Source organism: Rhinolophus sinicus, chromosome 2 (genome assembly GCF_057876585.1).
Source record: "Rhinolophus sinicus isolate RSI-liver-muscle chromosome 2, RSI-T2T, whole genome shotgun sequence".
Taxonomy (NCBI): domain Eukaryota; kingdom Metazoa; phylum Chordata; class Mammalia; order Chiroptera; family Rhinolophidae; genus Rhinolophus; species Rhinolophus sinicus.
In genome coordinates, this window is record NC_142502.1 from 155,806,348 (window position 1) to 155,823,808 (window position 17,461).

Here is a 17,461-nt window from a genome sequence, read left to right on the forward strand (position 1 = left end):
GTTCTCTACTTTTTCTGTCTGACTTATTTTGCTTAGCATTATAATCTCAAGATCCATCCATGTTGTCGCAAAAGTTACTATTTCATCTTTTCTTATGGCATTCCATTGTGTATATACACTACAACTTCTTTATCCATTCATCTATCAAAGGACATTTTGGTTGTTTCCATATCTTGACCACAGTAAATAATGCTGCAACGAACATTGGAGCACATATCTATTTATGGATACATGTTTTCAGATTTTTGGAGTAGATACCCAGGAGAGGGATTGCTGCATCATCTGCATAGAAGAAAACATATGTATTAATCTTATGGACCTTTGGTTCAAAGAGCATTTTATGAATTTGACTCTAAAGGTAAGGGAAGTGAAAGCTAAAATAAATGAATGGGACTATATCAAACTTAAAAGCTTCTGCACAGCAAAAGAAACTGTCAACAAAACAAAGAGGCAACCAAACCGTCAACAAAACAGTCAACCAACCGAATGGGAGAAGATTTTTGCAAACAGTGCCTCCAATAAATGGCTAATATCCAAAATATGTAAGGAACTGATACAACTCAGCCACAAAAAACAAACAACCTAATTAAAAAATGGGCGGAGGACCGGAAGAAACATTTCTCCAAAGAAGACATACAAATGGCCAATAGACATATGAAAAAAATGCTCAACATCACTAATCATCAGAGAAATGCAAATGAAAAACACAATGAGATATCACCTCACACCGGTTAGAATGGTTATCATCAACAAGACACATAGTAACGTGTTAGAGAAGCTGTGGATTAAAAGGAACCCCCATACACTGTTGGTGGGAATGCAGGTTGGTGCAGCTGCTATGGAAGGTAGTGTAGAGGTTCCTCAAAATATTAATAGTTTTATAACTTTAATGGGTGTTTCTCATACTAGAGTTGGCAGGCACATTCTTACAGTCTGGAAATTCTTACATTTGAGGATTACATTATCATAAAAACTCGTGGCTGGTCACTCCTTGGCCGTTGCAGAGATAACAGTTCACATTTGGCCTCTGTTTGCCTTTGGGGGTTTATAGCATGCAAGCAAAGGGGCAGGGTGGTATCAAAACAGGCATTCCATTCTGTCCCTTTACTTTTTTTCCAGATTATTTAAGTAGCATTTTTTCCCCCTAAGAGTACGCCTTTCCCTTTGATTCCTCCACTCGAATAAAGGAATTATAGACATTCCACACCACCTTCAAGAAGTGTTTCCAATTTGGTTACTAGAGACATATACATGACAAAATGTGCGATGTGTTCAATTAACACTTATTTTTGGGGGAACCTCTAATTTTTGGCACCTTCCTGGGGTTTGGGTCACAAATGGATAGCAAAATAACTAAACATCTGTGCCATCACAAGAATTATGTTGTAAGGTCACACACAGGCCTTCAAAATTAGCTATTTATCTAATGGGGACTAACAATGTAATAAGTGAAATAATCTTTGGAATAAAAGTGTCGATATGAAAGTTTTCTAGGCAAAAATTTATTTCTTTGCAAATTAAAAGGGTATTTCGATCACTATTTTGAAACTGCTATTGTTGATTTTCAACTTTCCTTCTGAGAGTTTCTGTGACATAATGAAATAAGTAGTATGAGTTAAAAATTTTAAAAGTGTAGATTGCTCACAAACTTTTTTTTAATTACATTTTTTTTGTTGGAAAATGTGTTCAGTGCTCAGTGAATCCCAAGCTTGTAAATTAGATCCTAAGGGGACAGTTCAAGGGACAGGAAACTTTAATAATGAATACAGAGTGGATTCAGTTTGCCAATAAGCAAAAATTTTAATGCAGTTCTGAAGATGTATCAGGCCTTCATATTGATTTTCTTCCCTGAATGAGCAAAAGGAAATGTAGGATTTACAAGCAATTCAATTACAGCATATTCCTGAAAATGCCAAATATCATATTTATTAAATGAATGAAAAAGACAATTACCTGTCCTTCTTTTCCTTTTTCGTGATGAAGTAAAATTATGCACATCAATAAAATCTTGTTGACTGAAAGATGTTTGATATTTAGAACTCAAAGTGATAAATGTTGTGTGTATAATTGATACTTCAGAAATTTGCCTATAGAAAAATATACTGTAATGATGTTTTGAGTTATATTTAAACTTATATCTTCATTATGCTGCCATTTCATTGTGTATTTAGTACAAAATAATAGGCTTAATTAGTGCTTACAAATATAACAGTCTTTATAGATTCCAGTATATATGAAAATAGGTGTCAATTACACAGTTCTCATATTTTTTGATGTTACCCTAGAAATCATATTATATTTTTTATTATCTTCTAATATGGAAATTTCAAATTTTATAATTCAGATTACTAGTCTCAATACACAGGATTAATAATTTTTGGTGCTATGAATATTTTCATTTTAAATACAAATACTTTAAATGTTATTTGGCATTCTGATTTTCATGTGTACTATCAAATTAAGATGATGAATACTCTGAACAAAAAAATCAGTTTTATGTAAATATAACGTGTGTGTGCGTGTGTGTGTACGTGTGTGTGTATGTGTGTGTGTGTGTGTTCACTGAACCCATCTACCCATTAGAAACAGGTTTTTAAGTGCTACTTATGGTTGAGATATTAGCCTTTCTTACTTAAGGTCTAACAAGGACCATTTTCTTCCAAAATTAACTTTGCTTGAATTTAGTCCCTGCTTTTTACATTATTTTCAAATCAGTTTTATATGTCAAAATTTTATCACAAGTCATTTGGAGAAATGGATAACAATAATTATTCAAAAGTTTTTAACAGCACTTATTTATCAGTGCATTAACTTTGTGTTTGGAATTTCTGTTAATAACTACTCATCACTTAGATTTTATTAAACCGCCTGAGTAGTATATGTTTACGTGAAGTACCTTACTCTTTTACTAGGTATAGCCACAAGTGCCTCATATCTGAAAGCATTGACTAAATATTTTATTTTTTAAAAGTTAAATGTGTTTTTATTTGAAAGACATCTTAAATATAGCATAATATTATGCACATAAAATTGTTTTTGATTGTGCTTTATATAATTTTATAGGTAGTAAACAATCTATTTCTTTCTACTACTACTCTAAATACATATTCAGCAAAGATGGATTTTATTTATAATCAAAACACCTGTGAAGTATATGTTTCTACTTGGCTACAAAGAAATGTTATTTTTAATTGTCTCAGAAGTATCATTATAATGAACACATGCAGTCTATATATAAATTAGTAAATGGACCAATAAGTTTATTGCTTTTACAAAGTGTACTCAATGATCACTCTCAGTGATCATTCAAAATTACAGTGCATTTTATGCTAATTGCAAAATTATTACTACTTTTCCAAAATTATTACTACTTTTCCAGTAGCTATGACCCAAAGAAAACACTTCTAATTAGTACCTGTGAATATGGATGCAACTAAATATTAATTATATTTAACTTTTAGAATATTGCACTACCAATCCTCTTATCTTCATAAATGCCAGAAAATTGAAATTGCTTTATTCTAGTTTGGAAGTTGAAGTTCATGACTTAGAATTTTTTGAATAAACCAAACTGTTATTTATGTAATAAATTTTCAATATTCAGGTCTTAAAACATTTAAATAATTAGATTAAATTAAAAAATTTTGTCCTTAGGCAAAAGTTCATACATGAATCTTTGATTGTGTTTCATAGCTCGGGATAGACTAGACCGATTTTGATTTGATTTTCTTATTTGCCTGCAAGTGATAATATTTACCCAAGAAATTGTCATTTTTCTGTTTGGATAAAAGAAGGAATGTTAGAGAGTTGAATGATAAACAGCATTAATAACATTGTGGATACAATATTATAATTATTAGTACATAGAGCATCAATAAAGCTATAATACCATATTATCATTATTATTAATAGATCATTAATAACTATATACAATGGTTACAAACTGTGTTATTGCAGAGGCTTTAAGTACAACTGACATTTAAATCTGTGATATTTCTCATCTTAGTCATTTTTATTAGAACAAGCATAACAATTTGAAAATACCAAATCACATCTATTATTTGGTTAATGAGACTATATCAAATACCTGTTAGAGATTTTTTATATTTCTATTGTGTAATATACATACTTCAGTGATTAAGAATGTAGGCATTGAGTTCTTAAAAAAACTGAATAGAAATTCCAAAAGACAGTGCTTATGTTTGCTTTATTTAAGTGCCTAAACCTTGGTCTTAACAGAGATGCTGGCTGAAAGGCAGGCCCCGCCCTGGTTTCATGCCTGTTCTCTTTCTGATGGCCACTGGCCTTCTGGCATAGCTGCTTCCCTGGGGCCCTAGCTCCTCTTTGCGCTCAGTCAGAATTGTGCTGACAGAGCACTGGTGCCTTCTCAGCAAAACAGCAGCAGAGAGGCCCTACGCTGAAGACCAGAGACCAAATGAGTGCCTGTCTCCCTGTTCTCCAGACCTATGAGGAGGCAGAGTCCCTAAAAATCAGAAAGCCTGGGTCTTCAGATGTTAGCAGTCGCTCACCCACAGGGGAACTTGGACATATTGCCTTAACTTGTCAGCTCACAAAATGGGTCTCAGGAATATTTGAGGGTAGGATGTGTCTGGTTGAGGTTTGGGGATAACTAGGACCTGTGGGAGAATTGCTATACTTCTCTATATGAGATTCTTTTTTCTTTCCTCTTTTTTGGGGGAGGTGGGCGGAGTTGAATCAGAAATAGGCAAGCACCAGCCACACAAAAACATATCCTTTCTGTCCTTTCTCAGGGGGTTTTGATCTCATAAGACACTTTCATGCTAGACTGTCTCTGACAGCTGGTCATGGCACCAGCCAGCACGATGTGGCTTGCAGATCCCTGTATGATAGATGGTCAAAACAATTAATGAATATAATTATATTATGTTAATGAATACATTTGCATTATGGCTCTGATAGTCTCCACCTTTATCATCTTAGGTTACTTAGTGTCTAAACCTCAGCCTTTTCCTTTGCAAAATCAGGATTCAAATATTATCCACCTCTTTGGGTTAGTTTGAAATGAAATAAAATAAGGCCCGTGAAAGGCCTAGCGAAGTGCTTGAGGCACCATAAGTACAGAATAAGTGGTAGCTATTATTGTTGTACATCAATTGCTCTTGAGACTCTTTGGCATTTGTTTGTATATCAATCCTCAATGCTCATATGGACCACTAAGGTCCAGGTTAACTTCCCCTCTCAACCTGAGATAAATGAAACACTAACTTTGCTAGTTTTCTAACTTTACTAAAATAATAGCTTTGTTAGAGAGCTGGAGAACTCCATTGGTGAAGGATGTAGCGATACTTAAGATTTTTTGCTCTTTTAATGTTTAGAGTAATGCACAGTCGTATAATCTTGGTCCTGTTTGGAGTAAGGGCATGGATTCTCATACTTTTTGGACTTAAAGCTTGGGGCAGTACAATTTGGGATAATGAAATAAGTGGTGTACAATAAAGTAAAGTGTTACATTTGCTGCAAATTTGAAATGGAAATTACATATATTTAATCTTTATGCGAAATGGGGTTGGTGTGAGAAATCGAATCACCTTGTATAGCTTATTAAAAGAGATAATTAAAAATACCAAAATGTTTTGGCATCAGATATAGAGGACAATACAAGTTAAAACCATAAACATTTGTGTTGTAGTCAAGTATAATTCAAGGTGTGATATGCTTTTTCTTGTTGTCCTGCAATGTATCTCAGGCCAAAGCTGAGAATGGTAGGTGTTTGAGGCCTCTACAGTCTATGTTAGAGAGTTTCTGGGAAATGAGGTGGACCACACCCCTTCCAGGCTTATGGAGAGGAGCCAGAGACTACCACCGCCACCACCGCCCCCATTAAATTGAAAAAAGGAGAAAACTGGGACAGATGGCTTTTTTTAGTCAATGTAACATGCTTAAAGAAAAACTATTATTCCCTTTTCAAAACCAGAGTGTGATACCCTAGGAAAAGATTCATAGAGGTTGGAGATGACTGTCGGCTGTGGAGACGGGAATTGTATATCCTTAGTTTGATGTCCTCTTTGTCAGTAAACGGGTTGACAGAGCCCTGGCAGTGGTGGAGCACCTGCGTTCTCAGTCTTTGGTGAGGTGAGGATGTGTGTGTCCCTCATTTGCTCACTGGGCAGCTCAGGAGGTCACTGGCACACAGGACAGGGTCATCCCAGTAGCATGAATTACGGTTTGAGAAGGCGTGGAAGTAGTTGAGTGGTAATCCAATCTTCCACTGGAGGGAACTGTGCACTGCATTTCAGAACACTGGCATTTGGGCACCAGACAGTGGTTCTTTGCCAACCAGTACAGGCCAGAAAATCAACTACAACTAATGGAAGGAGCACTAGAGCAGACCGACTCCAGAAAGCAAAGTTTGCCTTTTTCTTTGCCTCTTTCTCATCCAATGTGTAAAAAGAAGCTGGCCCTAGAAGAAAGGGGAGAAGGTCTGTAGGTTGGATCCCAGCCCAAAATTGTGCCTCCCCCATACTCCGCATGGTAACACCCAAGGCCCTCACTTGTGCTGGGTGAGTAGCCGAATAGAACTTTAGGGTGGCTGAAAAAAGTTGGACATGGGTCAAGTTACTGTGAAGAGAGATTCATTTACTGAATGAGAAGGCTGATTCAGTATAGTATAGATCGTAACAGTTATTGGAAAAAATTAAACCATTCATACTTGTTTCTTGAGTTTAGATACTTTAATAATCGGGGTGCTTTTGTTGAGACAACTGGTACACTTGAAAGAACATGGATAGTTTTTTTTTCTTTAAATTAAAGTTTATTGGGGCGACAATTGTTAGTAAAGTTACATAGATATCAGGTGTACAATTCTGTGATATATTGTCTATATCTCACATTATGTGTTCACCACCCAGAATCAGTTCTCTTTCCATCACCATATATTAGATGTGGATAACCTTTAAAGCCTAATATTTCCTTCAAGTTTAAGTCACGACATATACTAGCTGTGACACTTTAAGCAAGTTATCTATTCTGCAACTTTCTGTTTCCTTATTGGTAAAATTGCAATAAAAATGTTAATATCCTTTAAGAAGACTAAGGGAAATTATATAAATTAAGCTACTGTAACAGAGCATAACACATATCAGTAACTATCAGATATTTTTTTGAATGTACCCAGGGATTTTTCAAAAGATGAGTTGGAGAGAGATTATTTTTCAAAAGTTCATCTCGTTGACAAGGTAGGGAAATATGAAAAGTACTTCAACAGCAATTTAATGATAAAATCCTATTTAAAGTCTGAATAGATTCATATATCAATTCTAACCTGAGAAGGTTTTTTTGTTAGTTTGTTTTGTATTTTATTATTATTTTTTAATGTCAGGCAGATTAGTTTTGATGAACACATTCTTACTGCTCCTGGTATTCAGTCTATTACATTTATGAATCTTGTTTACTTTCCACCGGTAAATTCAGCATCTAAAATACTTTCCTGGATTTATTCTATGTATATTCTTTGGGAAAAAAGTGCTAGGATAGCAAAGTAGCTATTTTTAACCTAATATATACTTAAAATATAGATTTTCAATACTGCCAAATGGCCCTAAAATGGGCAATACCCAGGTTCACTGGGTATATATATATACCAGCTTCACTGGATTCATAATATATAAAACACTGTACAATAAATCTACGTATATAATTTGCATATATACTCTATGTTATAGATACTATACATAAATTCACATTAGCATTTTAACAAGTGAGAGGTTTTAAACATTAGTTGAAAACCAGATCCAGGCTAAACAAATAAAACCTTGCAGACATTATTTCAAATTCTTAGCCTGAGAACCCATAATGTCTAGGCTTATTGGGAGACCCAGGTAATTTACAACTGGTGCATTGAGGTGTGATTATTGCAGAGGACTGGTATACGGGTGCTCACTCAGGCTTAGGTGGAGGATATGACCCCCGAGGAGGGGAAAGAATTAGGCTGTCAAAAGAAATATAAGGAGAAATGGATTGGAATTAAGTCAGGACAATTTTAGCTGACTAGGAAGAAATAATTTCCTCTGAGATCTTATTATTTTCTGGCATACTCTTCCATGGAAAATAGTGAAAATGCCAAGAAGTAGATAATTTAAAATTGGCCTGACTACCTGGTGAACACTTTTAACTGCAAGGGCCTGTCCTAAAACTAGTTTTCAAAGGCCTAGGCCTAGTTAGAAAACAAATTAGTGTGTGTGTGTGTGTGTGTGTGTGTGTGTGTGTGTGTGTGATATAAATTTATTATATTATGTATGCTTGTATATGAATCCATACATATAATTTTTGTTGGGAACATTTTTGCAAATAAGGAAATTTTCTAGAAATTCCTTTGAGAGGTGGGGGTGAACTTTTTGTTTGTTTCAAAAAAGCTTTATTGAAATAAAATTCACATATCAGAAAGTTTATTCATTCGAAGGGTACAATTCAGTGTTTTTAATATATTCACAGAACTGTGCAACCATCATAATAATTGAATTTGGAATATCTTTCTATTAATACCTCCTAAAAGCAACCCCTTTTCCCTCCTTGTCTCAAGCCCTAAGCTATTACTACTTTCTGTCTGTTCTTTTTCTTATTCTCAACATTGCATATACAGTTGACTATTGAACAACCCAGGGGTTAGGGACACTGAACCCCCATGCAGTGGAAAATCTGTGTATAACTGTTCACTCCTCAAAAACTTAGTTGCACCTCAGTCTCCATGGGAGATTAGTTCCAGGACACTCCTGAGGATACCAAAATCTGCAGATGCTCAAGTCCCTACGTAAGATGGGATAGATCAAAGCAGACAGTTGGTCCTCTACCTCTGCAGACTCCCAAATGCAGATTGCAACAATATAGGCATTTATTGGAAAAAATCTGTATATAAGTTGATTCATGGAGTTCAAATCCATGTTGATCAAGGGTCAACGGTAAATAGAATCTCACAATATGTGAACATTTGTGACTGGCTTCTTTCATTTAACAGAATGTTTACAAGGTTCATCTACATAGGTCACTGTTTCATTCCTTTTCAGCACTGAGTAATATTCGATTATATGAATATATCACATTTTGTTTATCCATTCATCAATTATAATTACAATGTATAGCCAAACTTAAAAAATACTTTAAAACTAGCAGAGCCAGTGGTTTTGTGTAGTCGTCTATTGATCATTAATATTCATTTTACAGTTGATGTACGAGTAAATTATCTACTGTATTATAAGGAAGGGAAGACATTTTAATACCAATCATTTATGCATCACATCAGTTTCCGTTTTTTAGCACTTTGACCCACTTTCTAGGGCACATTTGATCATCTCCATTTTGTAGATAATAAAATGAATATGCAGGACTGTTCATGAGTGTGCAAAGTCACATGATATATTAGAGGCAGAATTTCCATGCAATTCAATTGTTTAATTTTTTTAGTTCATTTTATCTGGATTCTCATCTCAATTTGGTCAATTACAAGTGTGTGACTTAGCTGAGATACTTAACCTTTCCAAGTGTCATTTTTCTTATATTTCTGCAGTATTGATAATAATATCTCACATATAAGATCGTTGTTAGGTACAAGTGGAATGGAACCATTCATGTAAAACTTTATAAACTATAAATGTATAATTAAAATACAATAGAGATTGTAGTAGCAATAGCACAAAAAGTAATAATAATGAAATCAAAGCCCTGATTTTATGACTAATCCAAATTTTGTTTTGGTATGCCACACTACATTTACGTAATCAGCTTGCCATGTGGCTATTTTTGGCTACCATGTGTGTAATTTCACAGTTACACTTTGGCCAAAAATAATCCAAATACCACGATTTATTCACATAGATGAAATCACACATATCTGTATTCTCATTGAGTGGCCAAAAATAGGTACCCAACCAAATGACAAGCCATATCTAGGTTTATGCACATACTCACAACTAAAATGCCAATTCATGTAACACTTCTCATTTTTAAAGCACCTTTTAAAGGTCGATGTTCTCTCTGTACCTAGGGAGCAGCACATTAGTCAGTGGTCTAATTTCTCTGAGCTCATGGAAATTAACCACTTGGAAAGTCTGAAGGACTAATAGAGTCACTATTTACTCTTGAATTAGAAGGTAATCTTTTGTATCTCTTAGCCATTTTCTTATATATTCTCTCTCTCATACACATACATATATGTCTCTTACATATTTATTTGAAATCGCTTTTTTATTAAAGGAAATTTTAAAAGTTAAAAGGAGAAAGACAGTAATGGACAGTACCATCACTGAAAACCATCCTATTTATTTCCTTTTAAATTTTAATTGCAGATAATTGGATTATACCATCTTTACAATCTGGAATGCTGCTTTTAAAAATTAACTTAATGCTATCAGAATTTTATGTTATCGTGGTCCTTATTGACATAATGTTAAAGGCTGATTGTTAGGAGTTGCTCTCCCATGGTGAATGTCCCATATGTGGTTTTAGGTTCACTTTAGTGATCTTTGAGTTGAAAGGTGCATGACCCACAATTAGAAATTTGAAAATTGGTGAAAAGCATGTTTTGTGAAACATTTCACATAGTAGTAGCTTCATTTTTTTCTCTCGTATTCAGATTGTATTATTTCTTAAGCACTGTGGAATTCAAAATTATTTTTCTCCAGGAAAAACTGACCCAAGCTCTGCTGCTAGGATTAAGAAAACCTAGTTTCATATGATGAAGCTATTAAACAACTTTCAGCTATAAGAAAGAAAAGGAGCAGGAGAGGGAGAGGGAGAGGGAGAGGGAGAGGGAGAGGGAGAGGGAGAGGGAGAGGGAGAGGGAGAGGGAGAGGGAGAGGGAGAGGGAGAGGGAGAGGGAGAGGGAGAGGGAGAGGGAGAGGGAGAGGGAGAGGGAGAGGGAGAGGGAGAGGGAGAGGGAGAGGGAGAGGGAGAGGGAGAGGGAGAGGGAGAGGGAGAGGGAGAGGGAGAGGGAGAGGGAGAGGTTTCCATCCACAAACCCAAGACATATAAAGTTAATCTTTTCATCCTACGAATATGAACTTACACAACATATTGTTTTCTCTTGTGAATTAGAAATAGAACTGTATGCATGACTGCATCCATGTGCCAATAGACGGTATTCAAAAAACAAGGCAAGAATTAACCTATTATCAAGAGTAACCCCTGGATAAAACAGTATACAGAAATATCAAAAGGTAAGGGGGTCAAAAGATAAAAAGAAAAAAATAAGTGGTAATGCTGAGATTTGAACTCACATCTTACTCAAACACTATGCTCTTAATTACACTCTTAATTATATTATACTAAACTTTGTCACCTATTCCTTGAAAATGTTCATACCATACATGGCATGTATGGTTAATGGTTAATAGGAACTACATACAAATCCAATTTAAAAACCTATGTAATGTCTATCTCACAAAGGAGAATGAAAAATAATCTATAATCATAGTTACAAAGTTATATATATATATATATATATATATACACATATATATGCATATATATATATATATATATATATTATGCCTGAATATTAACATATATATATGTGTATATATATATATATATATATATATATATATATGTATATATATGTTATATATACATATATACATATATATATTTCAGTATGTTAATATTCAGGCATGTTACAAGAGAAGACTCAAGTAGTCATTTGGTTGCACTTTTACATAGAATTACTGTGAATGTGACAGCACAACTACAGTTTGATAAGGTATGTTAGATTAGTAACTCAATTGCCATGTTGTGTTGCAGTCACTGATCTGATTTTCTAATATAATGAAGAAATCTAGGTAAAGTTTAGAAAAACATAAAACGATAATAACAACAAAAGTACAACTTTCTCTTGATTTATTCCATAGATGAATTCCTGGAAAATTCACTATATATAAAACCCATGCAAAAAAATCTTTGTGTTTATGTGTGAAACAGATTTAAGTTCTAGACGCAGATCATCATAAATGGATTTTTTGCCTACTTGAATATCCATGGAAGCAATAAAAAGTTATGTAAGATGTAGGACAGTTTTTGTGTGTGGGGGGGATGCAAAACCTTGTCAGGAATTGGATTAGATCTAGGGTACCTGACTCTATCTAGTAAATGTCCATATGACCTCCTATTAATATAACTTTACAAATACAGCACATTTTCAACAATGCCCTAATGGACTGGTGGCACCCTAAGGTTTGCTCACTGTTGTAACTTAGCACCTCCCACCATGCCTAGCACATAGTAGGAGTTTAAATAGTTCTTTAGTGACTGAACACAAGGTGTTCTTTTTACTTACACAGCATTTTTTATTTTCTCAATGATGACTCGCAAATTCACCTTTCTAGTCCTGATCTTTCTTCTGAGCTCCAAAAAAAGAATGAATGAATGAATGAATGAATAAATAAATAAATAAATAAATAAATAAATAAATAAATAAATTATATATATATATATATATATATATATATATATATATATATATATATATATCTGTTAAAAATGGAATTTCAACATTAGATTTATATTATAAAGAAGAATCATTTACTGGTCTAATAGTACCTGATCCTTTCAAACACAGACCATGGTAAAAAATGAAGGTAAGATATTTAAGACCATGAAGACCCATGTCAAAATCTGTAGACCTGGTTTGATTGTTGGTTTTTCAGAGTTTGTGTTTTCTGTACTACATCATTAGGAAAAAGTTAGGCCAATGTATCTTGCTGTTGTTGCCTTTGTTACACTTGAGGAAAGTTGCTGTTCCTCTTTGGCTTACGTCTAAGGATACTGAGTTTTCAATCGTTGACCCTAAGAACTCAATTATTACTTTAATTCAGTTATCAGAAGGCCTGACAATAGGTTTGTTAGCTCTTCACCTGCACTGTGACCTTGGTTCTTCTGACTCGTCATAGTTTGCTGTCCATCATAGCCTCTCAGGCTTCAGGAGATCTTTCTTGCCATTTGCTGGGCTGCCCTTTCTGGGACCTTCAATTCCTTCTCCCATTGACATCCAGAGATTTTTTTTTTAATCTCCTGACTTTGATTCTGTTTACTCTTTCCAATCCACTGCCAGATTATTGAGTGTTGCTATAGAATTTAAAAATATAAACAATGTAAAAAAACCTATAGTGATTTGTTCTACTTTAAATTCATACTTTTTCACATCCTGTGGATTTTTAACTCTTTCCTTTTCTCACTCACTTTCTACCCAAGAGAAGCTATTTAGTTTTACTATATAAGTCAAAGCTGTTTGGTCAGTCTTCCCTAATATTTCCCCATATATACTTATCATTAATTACATTTGTCCTATTTAAAAAATGTTCTTTATATTTGTCTATCAGCTCTTTAGTATCTGTTCTTTATCCTGTAAACATATTAATTACGGCCAAACATGTGAGATAAGCTAACAAAGACACTAGTGGTTCCAGAAAAGAGACTCAAGTCTTTTACTTCCCTTTCTTGGCTCTCAAAAATCACATTTATCATCAGTGCACAAGTTCAATGCTAGCTTATTTTTAAATTCTTCCTATAGTCATTAATTTGTAATTGATCTCCCTTTCATGGTAGGGTAAATCTTTTGTGTGTACTGTCTACAATAGTACACCAGATATAGTAGCTGTCTATGAGCATATCTCTTCTTTAATTTTTGATTCTGCAAGACTGAAAAATAGGAGGCATAGTGTCTTGCACAGAGGAAATATTCAATAGTTATTTATTGAATAAAAGTACACTTGTTGGTCTTAGAAATCATGTCAGGGATACAACTTAATAAAAAATTTAAATATAGGTAGCAAAGAGGAGAACTACAAAAGCAAATGGACTGAGAACAATGTGTTGCCAGCCCTGTGAGTGAGCCATCTTGGACCAGATGCTTCAAATTCTGTTCAAGCCTGTAGCTAATTACAGTCACAATCAAACTCTTCAGTACAATCTCATGAGACTCTGAACTAGAAATGCTCAGTTAAGCTGTTCCTCAATGACCAGCCCACAGAAATAGTATGGATAATATGTATTTAGTGTTGTTTTAAGCCAGTTAGTTTTGTGGTAATTTATTACACAGCAACATGAGTCTAGTTTAGTGAGACACAAAAGATGGAAGTTGTGAGAAGAAAACACTCAATGAATAATTTTAGAACAATATTGTGTCATTGTCCCAAGAGTTATGCGGCTTTAAAGCTTCCCTGGACCCTTGCCCTTTAGTGACATTTACATGTAAGAACTCATTTATAACATCTCTCATTGAATCCTAACAATAGTATTATCTCTGTTATTTGTTTTGTAAAAATCATTAACCACCTTTGATTCTAGTTTAATGGATTGAAGTAGAGCCCTAGTGTCAAAGGTTTTTACTCCCCCATCAGGTGATCCTATTGAGTAGCCCACCTTGACAATCACTGAACCACTTTGTGGTTATTATATATTTGTTGTTCTCCCCATTAGATTCTAACTTATTGCATAGCACTGGACATGCTTTTTATCTCTTTACATAGCATTTAGCACAGTGCCCTGGATGGAGTAGGAAGCAAAATAACTCTTTACTGATCATATGTAGCACAATAAACCTTGGAAACAACACTTGAAAGAAGATTAAAATACTGGTTTCAGAAATTAGTCAGTGAGCATTAGCAATAGGAATAAAACCAGAGAAGATCAGTGAATAGAGAGGACCAGTGAAAAAAAAAAGAAGGGGGCATTTCAAAGTGGCACATTTTTATTCAGTATGTCCTGATAAAAAGCAAAATGAGAGAGAGAAGCAAGCAAGAATGAAGAGTAAGAAGAGAGTTTGGAGGAAAGACTTTGTTCCCCTAATACAAGTTTCATGGTCTCCAGAAAGTTCTTAGGAATGATTTTAAATTTAGTGTTCTAAGTTGTCCTTATTTTTGAAAACCATAGCTCAGTACACCAAGATTCTATTTCATTTATAGTGTCTGAGTTATTTTTACTTCTTGTGAAGGTGGTCTGGAAAAAATTGAGTGACAGTCCTCCCGACTGCTACCAAACCTTTGATATATTGGTTAATTTTGACATTAATGTTAGCTAGTGGGAGAAAAAAGCTATGAGATTTTTAGAGGGTTATACCTATGAGAGCCTATTCAGCTTTCTCCATTTACACTCAGTAAATGGTGTGTAGCTCTCTGCAGGCTTGTCACAAGTCTTGCCAAAACATCAGTAACACTATGTTATTGTTAGAAAAATTCAGATTCACAATTATGGTTTTCTGTTTTTTGTTTCAGGTCAAGACTAGTCCCTCTGACAGAATATTAATAGCTTAGAAGACTGTATTTCATTGTAGAAGAATTAATGAGGCAGAATCATTATGATTCCAGGCAGTAGATAAAACAGTTAAAGCAGCAGAAATGATGTTAGGTCTACAAGCAGTTATTTTAGTTAAGATTAAGAGTTCATCTAGAGTCTCAAGAAATGAGTCTAGTAGGCGGCAAATGATATGATATACATTTATGGGCTGTTAAGTATTGCAGAAAGCCTCCAGTAGGTATTGTTTATTGATGCATATTTCCATTGCTAAATCAAAATATTTATAACAATAGGTAATGAGTAGATTGTCCTTCATAAACTCTAGAGTAATAAAAATGAAAAATAAAGGGATTATTAGCTGAGTCCAGCAGTATAGTAACTGCCTCTTAATGGGTTCTCCCCTCATCTACTTTCTCATTGCAGACATTGTGAATCATAATAGAAGGCTGTAGGGATGTTAGAAAAATTTGTCCAGAAACAGTAATAAAATTATAGTGTTCTAATGACTGATTTTCTGGGATGAATTTTCCCGTTTTGCTTTATGAGATTGTCCAGACAAAGAGAATAAATTGCATTTAATGCAGTCTCACAGGGAGAGATGTCTCTCTTTCTTTAGGAAAAGAGAAGTGGAATGTCTTCTATCATTCAGTTAGTTAATGTTCTTGTTCCTATACTTCAAAGTGATATCATAAATTATAAAAATGTGATTGCATGTTCTTTTGCCATTCTTAGAAAGAATTTATGGAAAATCCTTCATTGAAATAGCATTATGAGTTCGGCTTACACTAGAAAATTAAAGACACTAATATACTCATTTTTCACTTGTTAATGTCAGAAAAAGTCTGTTTGTAAGGTAGAGAGACAGGGAGATCTTTCACTTAGGCACACATGCTCTTCATATTTTTTTTTTTTAATTTCCTTTTGTAAACCGTAAACCTTTAACATTCTCAACGTCAGTTACTTTTTGTTTTTGGTTTCCGAAAAGAATATATTTCTCTGGAAGGAGCTGACTAAATTGAAGCAAGCCTGGTTTCAAAGTATGATTTCAAAATAATGAAATCTGGATCCAGTGATGTGTTTGTGAATGTTGGATTCATTCTCTTCAAACATATTTCTCATTAGGAGGATTTTTTTTTCATATTTTATCCTACTAAGGGGAAATAAAGTTGGCCTCTAAATATAATTCCATGAGAAAGTGTACACCCAGATGACAAGTGCTAATGGGAAGCTTTATGAACCATTTTCAAAGTAGCACAGAAAAAAGTGGTCATTCCATCCAGTTAGGTCGTTAGCTCTGGGCATTTTTAGCTCTTCATTCTGATAACCAGTTGCATTCTATCCTTGGGGAGCCATTGGGGACTGTTGGCCGTCATGCCTCTGGGGACAAAGGCAGGCCTTTTGCCTTTGGAGATATAGCTATACTATAAAATTAACTGTATATATAGGTGTGATCACAAAATACAGTGAATGCTGCTGCCGAGTCCCATCCAACAGAAAGGCAGGGAACTTCAATATGGGAAACAGCGCATCGAACTTTAGTAACAGTGTGTGACAAGTTTCAACTTGTTCAGTGCAGTCAGTCGGGTGTGAGCTACAGTTGAGAGAAAGTGTATTTTAAAGTGTGCCGTAAATCATGGATCATGAGCAACGCATTAACATAAAATGGGCAAACAGTTTCATCCTCCATCATGACAACGCTCTGTGTTACACATCACTTCTAGTATACAGTGATTTCTGTCAAATAAAAACATTACGGTGTGTCCTCATCCACCTTATTCACCACTGGATCTGCTACCATGAGATTTCTGGCTCTTCCCAAAAGTCAAAAGGACTATAAATGTTTTGAATTGAGTCAGGACATTGAGACAGCCATGACAGCGCAACTAAAGATACTCATGAGAGCACTTTCAGAACTGCTTCAGAAAGTGACAAGAACAATGGGATAAGTATGCGTTTGAAGCAAGGGGGAGTATTTTGAGGGGGGTTGATGTCAATGTGTCTTTTACTGTAATTATTATTATTTTTTATTTATTTAAACATTCGCCATATTGTTTGATCACACCTTGTATATACTGACAATCAATCATGTGTCCAAGAGGGTTCTTCAGAGGGAAGGAATCACCCAGTGTAAGCAGGTAGAAATTTCAAAGTACATGAGACCACATAAAATTTGAACCTTCAGAATTCACCAAAGCAAATA

General features: G+C 34.6%; 1 protein-coding gene across 32 annotated transcripts in view; it reads left to right on the forward strand.

Moving 5' to 3' along the window:
• NRXN1 (neurexin 1) overlaps positions 1-17,461 on the forward strand; it is a 1,058,790-nt gene that overhangs the window by 785,092 nt on the left and 256,237 nt on the right. The window lies entirely within an intron of this gene.